The sequence below is a fragment of the Papio anubis genome, chromosome 15 (genome assembly GCF_008728515.1).
Source record: "Papio anubis isolate 15944 chromosome 15, Panubis1.0, whole genome shotgun sequence".
NCBI lineage: Eukaryota > Metazoa > Chordata > Mammalia > Primates > Cercopithecidae > Papio > Papio anubis.
The window spans coordinates 69,686,231-69,696,712 of record NC_044990.1 but is presented as its reverse complement, the minus strand read 5'-3'; the positions used below and the strand labels follow the sequence as shown (position 1 = coordinate 69,696,712).

The window sequence follows — 10,482 nt, the reverse complement described above, 5'->3', positions numbered from 1 at the left end:
GTTTCCTATTTTATAGGTAGGAAAAATGCCGATTATTTAGGGAAATAGATACTGAACCAAACTCCAACTGAGAGTTGGTTAGAGAAAAGCAGGGATCGGGAATCCTATTAGCAGATGAGGGCTTTCACAGATCTTGGTTCCCTCTCACTTCTATTTCTCCATTATTTGCATCTTATACATACTTTTTGTGCCAAATAAAAATACATCTCAAATGCAATGTGACATTCCCCAAATGAGGATCATCCCTTTCCATTTTGAAGTAGGATGACTCTGTTATTGCAAGAATGACTTCCTTCCCTTCGTTGTGTTCCTCCTGTTATAATAGTGCCAAGACACAAATATGGTTATTCAGCAAAAAGAGTTAGTTCTGGTTTCTGCTACAAACCAACACAGAAAAAAACCCAGAAAACTGGTTCAGTCATTCAAAGCCAAGGTTAAAGAATTCTTTTTTCTAGTTTTGATTTAATTTGGGTGCCACTGCCATGTGGTCACAAATATCCTTTGCTTGACCAAACTTCAGTCAGGCTTCTGAAATTTCTCCTCAGCCCATCTCTGTACTTCCTTATAAAATCCTGGTTTAGCAAGGCGGTTTAGCAAGGCAGTTTAGCTGGATATCTGCTCACACCAGATATCTGATCGGATTCTTCATCCCTCACCATCCCCCAGGAGAGGTCTCATTACCCTGGCCTGCATTCAGCAAGAATCCTGTTAGGTCGGTTTAGCCAGAATCCCCCTTACCTCTGATGTTTCCTCTTAGTAATTTTCCATCCTTTGAACCCCCACTTTGCTCCTTGGATGTAAATTCCCACCTGCCCATGCTGTATTTGGAGTTGAGCCCGATCTCCAATGACTACAAGACCCTATTGCAGTGGTCTCTATACCTATTGCAATGGTCCTGAATAAAGTCTTTCATACTGTGCTTTAATAAACATCATTAAATTTTTTTTTTTTTTGAGACGGAGTCTCACTCTCGCCCAGGCTGGAGTGCAGTGGCGCGATCTCGGCTCACTGCAAGCTCCGCCTCCAGGGTTCACGCCATTCTCCTGCCTCAGCCTCCTGAGTAGTTGGGCCTAGAGGTGCCCGCCACTGCACCCAGGTAATTTTTTTTTATTTTTTAGTGAAGACGGGATTTCACCGTCTTGATCTCCTAACCTCGTGATCCTCCTGCCTCGGCCTCCCAAAGTGCTGGGATTACAGGCGTGAGCCACTGCTCCCGGCCTAAATAAGTGTTTCTTTAACAATGGTGTCACTTTGTCACTTTTTTTTTTTTTTTTTTTTGAGACAGGGTCTCACTCTGTTACCCAGGCTGGAGTTTGGTGGCTCTATCATGGCTTACTGCAGCCTCAACCTCCCCAGGCCTAGACGATCCTCCCACCTCATCCTCCCAAGTAGCTGGGACCACAGGTGCACACCACCACGCACAGCTAATTTATGTATTTTTTGTAGAGATGGGATTTTGCCATATAGCCCAGGTTGGTCTTAGGCTCAAATGACCCTCCTCTCTTGGCCTCCCAAAGCGCTAGGATTACAGATGTGAGCCATCATGCCCTGCCTACGTTTAACCAACAATCTTGCCATGCCACTCATGTGGCAGTACAGGGAAAACATCTTGGGTGTCTGGAACAGGATAAGTAAACACCACAGTGAGGCAGAATCAGTGGCCACCGCCTGGTGTGAACCTGGATAGTGAGGGTTAAGGCCTCTCTGTACAGTATCATCTTCCCAAGTCAGGAAAGGGCCACAGATTTGACACCACAGCTTTCTCTCCCTGGATTCAGAACACTGTTTTCTCCTTAGGAACCTCACAGGAAGGCACAAATATACTTCCAGGGTAATATCTAGCAAGAGAAAATAAAATAACAATCTCAAGACTGCCTTTAAGGGGCAGTAGTAAAATTATTCCCATACTGAGGGGGTAACATTTTAATCCCCAGCTCACTTACTGCCTAATTTGCTGGGGTTGATTCCTTTGTATTCCTTCAGAATTATTAGCTAATATTTTAATAAGGGTCACTGGGAGATGGGATGTGATCATTAAACAGGGAAAAGAGGAGCTTCACATACAAGCTTTAGTCTGCTTTTCAGTTTTGCCCAAAGTTGGATAGGATCCAGAGACTGGAGAGGGTCTCGGTTCCTCCCCACCTTCACGTTTCCACTATCCACATCTCAGGCACACTTTGTGCATCCAACAATAATACACCTCAAATGCTATGCTGTTTCCTGAGCCTCTTAAGGAGCTTATTTTTATCATGCCAAGAACTTTCTGCTTTCCATGAAAGTAGTTCTTTTAGTTAGCACCTTGAACATTCCTTTTTCTAAATTCTTGCTCTCAAATGAAGAACTGCTTTGAACACTACAAAAAATCTAAGTAGAGAAGAGGACTGGGAGAAGAACAGACAGTGGCCATCTGTTGCTCTGGCTATACTTATGCAAATTGGGAAAGCTGTTTCTTTTCTTTTTTTAAAAGATATGTTTAATTTTGAAATTATATAAATGTTTAAAGTAGCTAAAAAGCCTAATATTAAACTAATAATTTATCTCAAAGTTTATGAAACATTATTGACTTTACTCACCTTCCAGCACATAAACATACCTTCTAGCAGATAAACATCCAAATAAATATTATCAAAATCAGATTACAAAATGGGAAGTTTTATTCTTGCTCAGTTAGGAGTATCATTTTCTGAAACTTTTTAGAAATAAACTTTGGCAATTGGCTTCAAAACTAAATTAAAATTAGACCAAACATTATTTTTACTATATAATCATATTTTTTCCCCAACTTTTCATCAGACTTGAGGCCATATATTTCCTAGCTGTTTTCAAAATTCAAATCTGTTATCAACACAATTTGTTATATTTTATTTTTCAAGTCATTTTATTTTAGTTTCAGAAGAGATCCCTGATTCTATAGAAGTAACAATGAAAAAAATGTCTAAAGCCACCAATAAAAACCAATATTATAAAAAGTATTATAAAGGGTCAACAATTATTTGGGTGTGTGGCACATGGCAGGTTTGTTTTAAAAAGTCACTTTTCTGAATGTTATACTGCATATATTTCTCTGTTTTCAAAACCAATGTGATTGAGGAAATCAGCTCTGAGTGTCAAAAGAACTTCCTGAGTTTTCGTTCGTTTGCTTCTTTATTGTCGCGAGATCGTTTATTGCTTACATTGAAACATTTATTTATTCTTCTATAAAGATGCCAGTGCCAGAATCTCAGCAGAGAAGCAGTCAGTAGATGTAAGAGGTTCTTTTCTGAAAGAAATAGATTCATGCTTCTTGTCTAGCATTTATGAATTTATTCTGATAATGAATTTCTAGGTCAATTTTGTGAGTGGAAGGTATACAACTCTCACAACCACAATAGGCATTTAGAATCTGTAGTAAGAAACACTAAACAATTTGAAAACAAAGTCAGAAACAGGAACTCTTAATGAAATTGATAACGAATATTCAATATATAATATGAAAGATAGCTAACTGCAGAAATCATACACTAAAGAAAAAATAATAAAATTCACCCATTCTAAGAAGGCATTTGTAAACATTTTAATAACAACAAGTTGTTGTTTTAATATTTAAACCTCATCAAGATAATTACAGCAATTGAATTCAGTGGGTCCAAATGCCAGTCCATGGATAAACTGCATCAGAATTACTTGGGGAGTTTTAAAATTGTTTCCACTTTAAACATTTTTGATATAGTCCCTAGGGCCTTACTTTAAAACTATTGAAGCAAAATTGCAAAGACCAAGGTATCTTTAATTTAAAAAATATCTCAGGTGATCCCGATACAGTTTAGCTATGGACAAGGGCTACATTTGAGAACTCCAGATGCAAAGGAGAGTATCCTTAGCAGTTGTCTCAGAGAAACTGCAGAGCAGAATAACCTTTAGTGATCAGAGATGAACCCACGATTCCTGCTTTAAAAAAGCTCTGTGTTAGGGGAGAGGGGTTGGAGGTTGCCAAGAATGGGTTCTCTGCAGATGCTGAAGAGAGAGAAACCTGAACAACTCTGAAGAATCTCGATGGACTCTGAAAAATATGGAGGCTTTTACTGAGTATTAGAGGATGTTAAATTCAGCAGCTGATGGAAGACACAGGCAAGACACTATGTGTGCAAAGGGAGGGATAGGTCTATAAGAGAACATGTAATGATCTCTTAAAATGTTTGCTGGGCCTCTCTCCTTAGAGTTAAATTTCCCTGCAGGGGATCTTTGGCAGATGTCCTTTGAGCTGAGAGCAAAAGGGCAAAGGGCATGACCCTTGCCCTCTGGCTGGTCCCTGTATTCTCTTATGCAGCTGTTAGAGATGCTTATCAGCCTTCAAAGGTTGCCCGCAGGGAATCCCTGCTGGGTGCCTACTGCCACGTAGAAGTCCTTTTCTTTAGGGAGTCTCTCTCAAGCTAGAGGCAAATCTAACCAACACATGTTTAACCTAGGACAGTATGTAAAACCCTTTTGTATGCACCATTTCATCTAATCTTCACAACAATTCTGCAAGACAAGTATTATTTCTCAACTTTTTTTCTTCCTTAGGGGATTAAGTCACTTGCTTAAGAACACAAACAGCTAATAAGCTGTGCAGCAGGAACTCAAACCTATGTCTTGGACTCAGAATCCTGTGATCTTTGCTCTACATTTATAAAGCCCCTCTCTTCTGAGTAAACTGATGAAATTGAGATTCTGGGTTTAAAAGGCTGAAAGCCACACCTGCACTAGTCCTACTTCCACCTTGAGATTTTAAGTTTCCTTGGAGTGTTCTTTTAAAGGACTATGTGGATCTCAGTAAAAGCACAACAAATATTTGTTAAAAAATAAACGGATATATTTTATACTTTGAGAGTCTTTGCAAAGTGTATCGAAGTTAATCTTCCTTAAAAGTTCAATTCAGAGGAATTTTATCTCTTCTATGTCTGAAAATTATGCTCCCTTGCCTTTAATTAACGGAGGACAGTGCCTTAAAAATAAGGCTTTCCCAATGCAGAGAGCAACATACTAACAGATTGAAATAAGGTAAGCTACTGGTCCAAGGGTGTAAGGTTGAGAAGGGAAAATACAAAATAGTGGGTATCAAGACCTGTGTGAATAGAAGGGGAGCTAGAGAACAGGCTTACAAAAGTGACAACGAGGACATTTCTTTTTTATAATGATGTCGAGGGTTTCCCCAATCTACACCTGCTATTTTTGTAATTTCTTTATGAATACTTTGATCTATTTAGCAAATTGTAGATCATTCATACTCTTTCACTTAGTCCCCTGACTTTTATTGCCAACCTAGCAACTGTTGTTTTCCTCAGCAGAAATAGATATAAAAATAAAGCATCAGACCAAATGTGCTTAAACGCGGTGATCAAATTCTCTTAGAGAGTGGCTTTAAAAGCCGGATGCAGCTGAGCCCATTCCTTAAGCAAAAACATGGAAACCCAGTAAGTAAAACAAAAGCAGAGCTGATGTAATAAAAACGGGGTCAGGGGGACAAACCTCTATTTCATCACATCCTTCAGGGCGACCTCTCCTCTAGCAAAGGAGAGCCACTTCTGGGATTTGAAACGAGTTGAATTATCCTGTTTTGTTTTCTATAATACAATAAAACAACGGGACCTAGAATCTATTCTTTGAATGTCTTTTCTGGCTCCACTAAAAAGTAGAGTTCAGTACAGTAAGGAATCCGGGTGGCACATAAACTAAGTCCCATGAAAATGGGAAGTGGGAAAACTGACACACATCTAGTAGCATTTCAATAGCAACAAAGAACTATTTTTCTTTGAGAATTTTCACAGTGAATATAATCTCATGAAAGAATAAATGTTCTGTCATTTTCGGAATTTAAAGAGTGGGATGAATAACTTTTAAAAATACTGAAAAGTGCATTGTATCTCTTTGATTTGTGGTTTAGCTCCACCATCCATCATAATTGTAGGCGATAGGAAGAGAATCTTGATCATGAATCTACCCGTGCTCTTGTCAGCGCTGCTGTCCTCAGATAAACATAATTTGTTTCTACTATTTATTTTTTTTTCTGAAAATATTTGAATAAATGGAAACATAGAAGCATTTATTTTAGGCATATTCTTTTGTAGAACTGAGTGGCTTTGGAGCTTGTTTAAAGCTTGGCAAACCAAAAATGGAGAGAGGAAATTATATGTACATTTTATAATATATAGTAAACTTTAGGTCAGCTTGCTTTCTACTGGGCTAGAGGACATTAGATCCTTTTGTGCTTTTGTAAATCACAGGATGAGGTATTTATGAAGCTCTTATGAAAATTACATAATTTTCAAAGTGCTCTTTCTATTAAGGATATGTGTATTTTTTCACTGAGTAATGTTTCACAAGCAGCATTCTTCTGTCTATGTGCAATAGTTAGAAATCTTGAAGAAAGGAGATTCAACTGAACTTGGACCTGCCATTGTTGAGTACTTCTCACTTATAAATTAGATTTACCCTTATATGATATACAATTTGTTTTTGTATTCAGTCAAATTCCTCATTCACTTTATGGCGTTTCTCTAGTCTTGGCCTTTTAGGCATCCAAGTTTTTCAGAACTTTAGTCCAATTAAATATCTCTGAAAATATTCATAGGTATACACCAATTATCTCTGAATCCCAGAGAAAATTAGGAGATGCTCGGCTTATTCTCTTTTTGTAATTAGCTCTTTCTTTTTGAGACAGAGTCTTACTCTGTTGACCAGGCTGGAGTGCAGTGGCACGATGTCGGCTCACTGCAACTTCCACCTCCCGGGTTCAAGCAATTCTCCGGCCTCAGCCTGCAGACTAGCTGGGATTACAGGCGTATGCCACCATGCCCGGCTAATTTTTGAATTTTTAGTAGAGATGGGGTTTCAGCATGCTGGCCAGGCTGGTCTCGAACTCCTGACCTCAGGTGATCCTCCCGCCTTGGCTTCCCAAAGTGCTGGGATTATACGCGTGAGCCACTGTGCCTGGCCGTAATTATCTCTTTAGAAATAAAAAGTCTTCTAAACTTATCTCCATTCTGTATTGACTTGAAAGGCCATTACATACACAATAAAGCTTAGAGGTATAAATACACAATGTAAAATGTCTGTTTTTTGAGTTTTTTCTTTTCTTTAAAGTAACTTATTTAGAGATTTCGGGGGTACAGAATACTAAGGAAGACAGCACAGATTCAGTAGCAAACAATTCCTGCATATCAGAGCATTTCTTTGAGGAAATATCATGGAGAGGATGTATGAAAATTTTAGTTGTCTACCTAAGAAAACGCTACCATGTTTTTATACACAGGGACTCTAAATAAGTGTAGCCACCAATTTTATTTTTCCACATAGTCCTTTGGCATTAGGTGGCAAGTCAGATGATGTTGTTGCTAACACCCTCCTTTTTGGTCCTTACAATAGAGATGGTAATTCCTAAAATGGCTATGTAAAGAGGGTGTCATGAAAATAACCTTAAAAATGAGTGCAAAAGTTGAAAAAAAAAATGAATCCAGATTATGGGCTCATTCCACAAGAATGAATCAAACAGGGCTGATATTCTTTTCTAAATGCAGATGAGTGTTGGAACAGCATGCACGTTCTGAAAGGCTCAGACAACCTGAAGTTTCATTTTTTTGAGCCCTTCAAAGTTTTGGCTTTTCAGAGAAAGACTAAAGAGAGGAAATGACTCAGCATCATTGAAAAAAGGAATAGATCAAACTTGAACTCAAAAGTTCTATTTTCAGTTGAGGAAGTCTTGTTGCTAAAGCACAGATCTGTTCGCAACTTGAACACACTGAACAAGCTCCACTTCTTTTGCAACCTCTATTCTTACAACAGAACATGTGTAGATGTGTACCCCTTTATAATGCTCTTGTTTTGCATGCAGTCAAATGGTTATGAAGTTTTTGTACAAGAATTTCCGTTTGAGGCTAACCTTTATTCCTGAAGTGTCATATATAGTTCCTCTTAAAATATTTATTGCTATTACTCTTGATTCCTTAATGTGAGGTTTGGTAGAGCAGTAACTGCCATCTCTTACCGTGTTGTTATCTTAGTTGCCAACTATACTTTTCTATTTTTTAGAGCACTTTTACATTCCCAGCAAAATTGAGCAGAAAGTACAGAGTTCATATTTAACTCCCTGTCCCTGCAAATGCACAGCCTCCCCCACCGTCAAGGACCCTCACCAGATGGTACATTTGTCACAATTGATGAACATATATTTATATTTATCACCCAAAGTCTATAATCTCCATTAGGGTTCACCCTTGGTGTTGTATGTTCTATGGGTTTTGACAAATGCATAACGCCATATAGTAACCATTAAAGTATCATACAGTATCACCTTAAATATTCTCTGTGCTTCACCTATGGATATATGTGTCTCTCCCTCTCCCTCCTCCCAGCCCCTGCCAGCTACTGCTCATCTTATTGTCTTCATACTTTTGCCTTTTCCAGAATGCCATCTAGCTGATATTATACAGTAGGTAGCCTTTTCAGAACAATTATACTTTTGGAAAACCCAAAGTATTTAGTTGCAAATCATAGAATTCATTTCTAAATTCATGGCTATTTTTAAGATTAAAAAATTAGTAACAATTGAAAATATAGTTATTTTAATATAAGATATAAATATATATGTGTTTCATATAAAATAAAAATACATACGTATTCTTTGCATGATCGCTGCATCCAATGTCACGGGCCATTTTCAGATCCTGAAAGAGGCAAACTATTGTCTTAACTGTATTCATATGTAGTTTCCAAATCTCCTTTTTCTGTGTTCTTAGATAAGATACCTGCTAAGAAAAAAGACAAATAAGGCTAAAATATTTGAAAAAGAGAGATTTACTTTTTTCACTTTAAGATTCAGTTTTCCAATTTTTATCTACTTTTCTGTCAAGAAAGGAAATCCTGATTTCTACCAGGGTCATGACTTCTTAATGTATTTCCTGCCTAACTAGAATTTAGAAGACTTGAAATTTTCAAAATGGATTGCTGGAGGCTTAATTTTTTATTACTTATTTTAGGTTAGCCGTCTTGTTCCTCCAAACTAAACCTCGAGTAGTTTGGTTTATGATTACCCTGGCAGCTGTGAAACAAGGTGACAAGGAGGTCTTGTTTTTGTTTTGTCAGAAGTAACTGTTATGGACCTTGTTAGGCTGTAGCGATTTCGTCCCTCTACATGGATGGTGTTAAAATCTCCTCATAAAGTGAAGTTTTAAAATCTCATAGTAAAAAAATCAATTTTCCTTTGAACTGCCAACCAAGTTTCCATGTCACCTTTGTAAACGTCATTATGGTGAAGTGAAAACTGCTTGAGAACTCCTAAAGAACTGTGGAAAGAAACACTTATATGTGAGTTTTGCTAGCTGTCAATTCTTAAATATGGAAGCCTAAGACGAGAAAGTGATAATATTCAAAGAAGAGGAGGGATACTGAAGGAATAAAAGAGTGTGTTAAGCTTTGTTCCATGTGTTAATAATGTTAATACTTTTTAATTGTTATTAAAAATTTGGTAGTTGGCTCTTCTTTTTTTATCTATGAAATGTCAATTAATTTTGAGAATAATTTTCAACGCCGTGTGAGATAAAAAAAAAAAAGTCACAAAACCGAGAGACATTATTACCTGAAGAGGAAGTGGTTTAGGAAACTTGTCAATCACAGTCATGACTAGGGAACCACTTTGGTCACCACTTCCGATCCTAACTAGCTGTTATCTGGAGAACAGTTAGTGGCACCCAAGCTAGATGTCACATTCATGACAATTGCTTGCCGTAGGGATGAAGAAAATGGATTTAAGATATTTGTCTATGGAGTATGTTTTATTTTAAAAAATCAACTTTAAAAATTACTTGTAAAATATTCTAGTCATCAGCTGACCTTAAAATGTCAATGTTCTTTAATGGAAAAAATATTCCTGATAAAGTTTGCATAAAACAAAGAGTGTCAAATGCTGTTGAAAAGTAAAGCAGATTTCTAATCTAAAATAAACTACCTCAGTTATATGATATACTGATAAGCGGACTGGTTGAAAATTACAGAAGAATTAGATACGACATTAAAAACGTACGTCTGGACAAATGATAATTTGTTAGAATGCGGTCAAAAGCGAAGCATGCAGAGGTGCAGTCTAATAAAACTTAACTTTCAAATCAATTTTCTTTTTTTTCTTTTTTGAGACGGAGTCTCGCTCTGTCACCCAGGCTGGAGTGCAGTGGCGCCATCTTGGCTCACTGCAAGCTCCGCCCCCCGGGTTTACGTCATTTTCCTGCCTCAGCCTCGCGAGTAGCTGGGACTACAGGCGCCCGCCACCACGCCTGGCTTATTTTTTGTATTTTTAGTAGAGACGGGGTTTCACCGTGGTCTTCATCTCCTGCCCTCGTGATCAGCCCGCCTCGGCCTCCCAAAGTGCTGGGATTACAGGCGTGAGCCACCGCGCCCGGCCGAAAATCAATTTTCAACAGATGTGAGTGCTCTCAAAATTCTCAATGTATGAGATATCTTTACAAGAATCAT

The 10,482-nt window shown here is 37.9% G+C and overlaps 1 long non-coding RNA gene across 1 annotated transcript; it reads right to left on the bottom strand.

Annotated features, from left to right (window-relative positions):
• Window positions 1–1,462: 1,462 nt before the first annotated feature.
• On the bottom strand, window positions 1,463–10,185 carry LOC110741725. Its single transcript, XR_002518472.2, has 3 exons — window positions 10,037–10,185; window positions 8,632–8,762; window positions 1,463–3,259 (listed from the first exon to the last, which is right to left on the bottom strand). It is a non-coding gene; the product is annotated as an uncharacterized LOC110741725 (long non-coding RNA).
• Window positions 10,186–10,482: the final 297 nt, after the last annotated feature.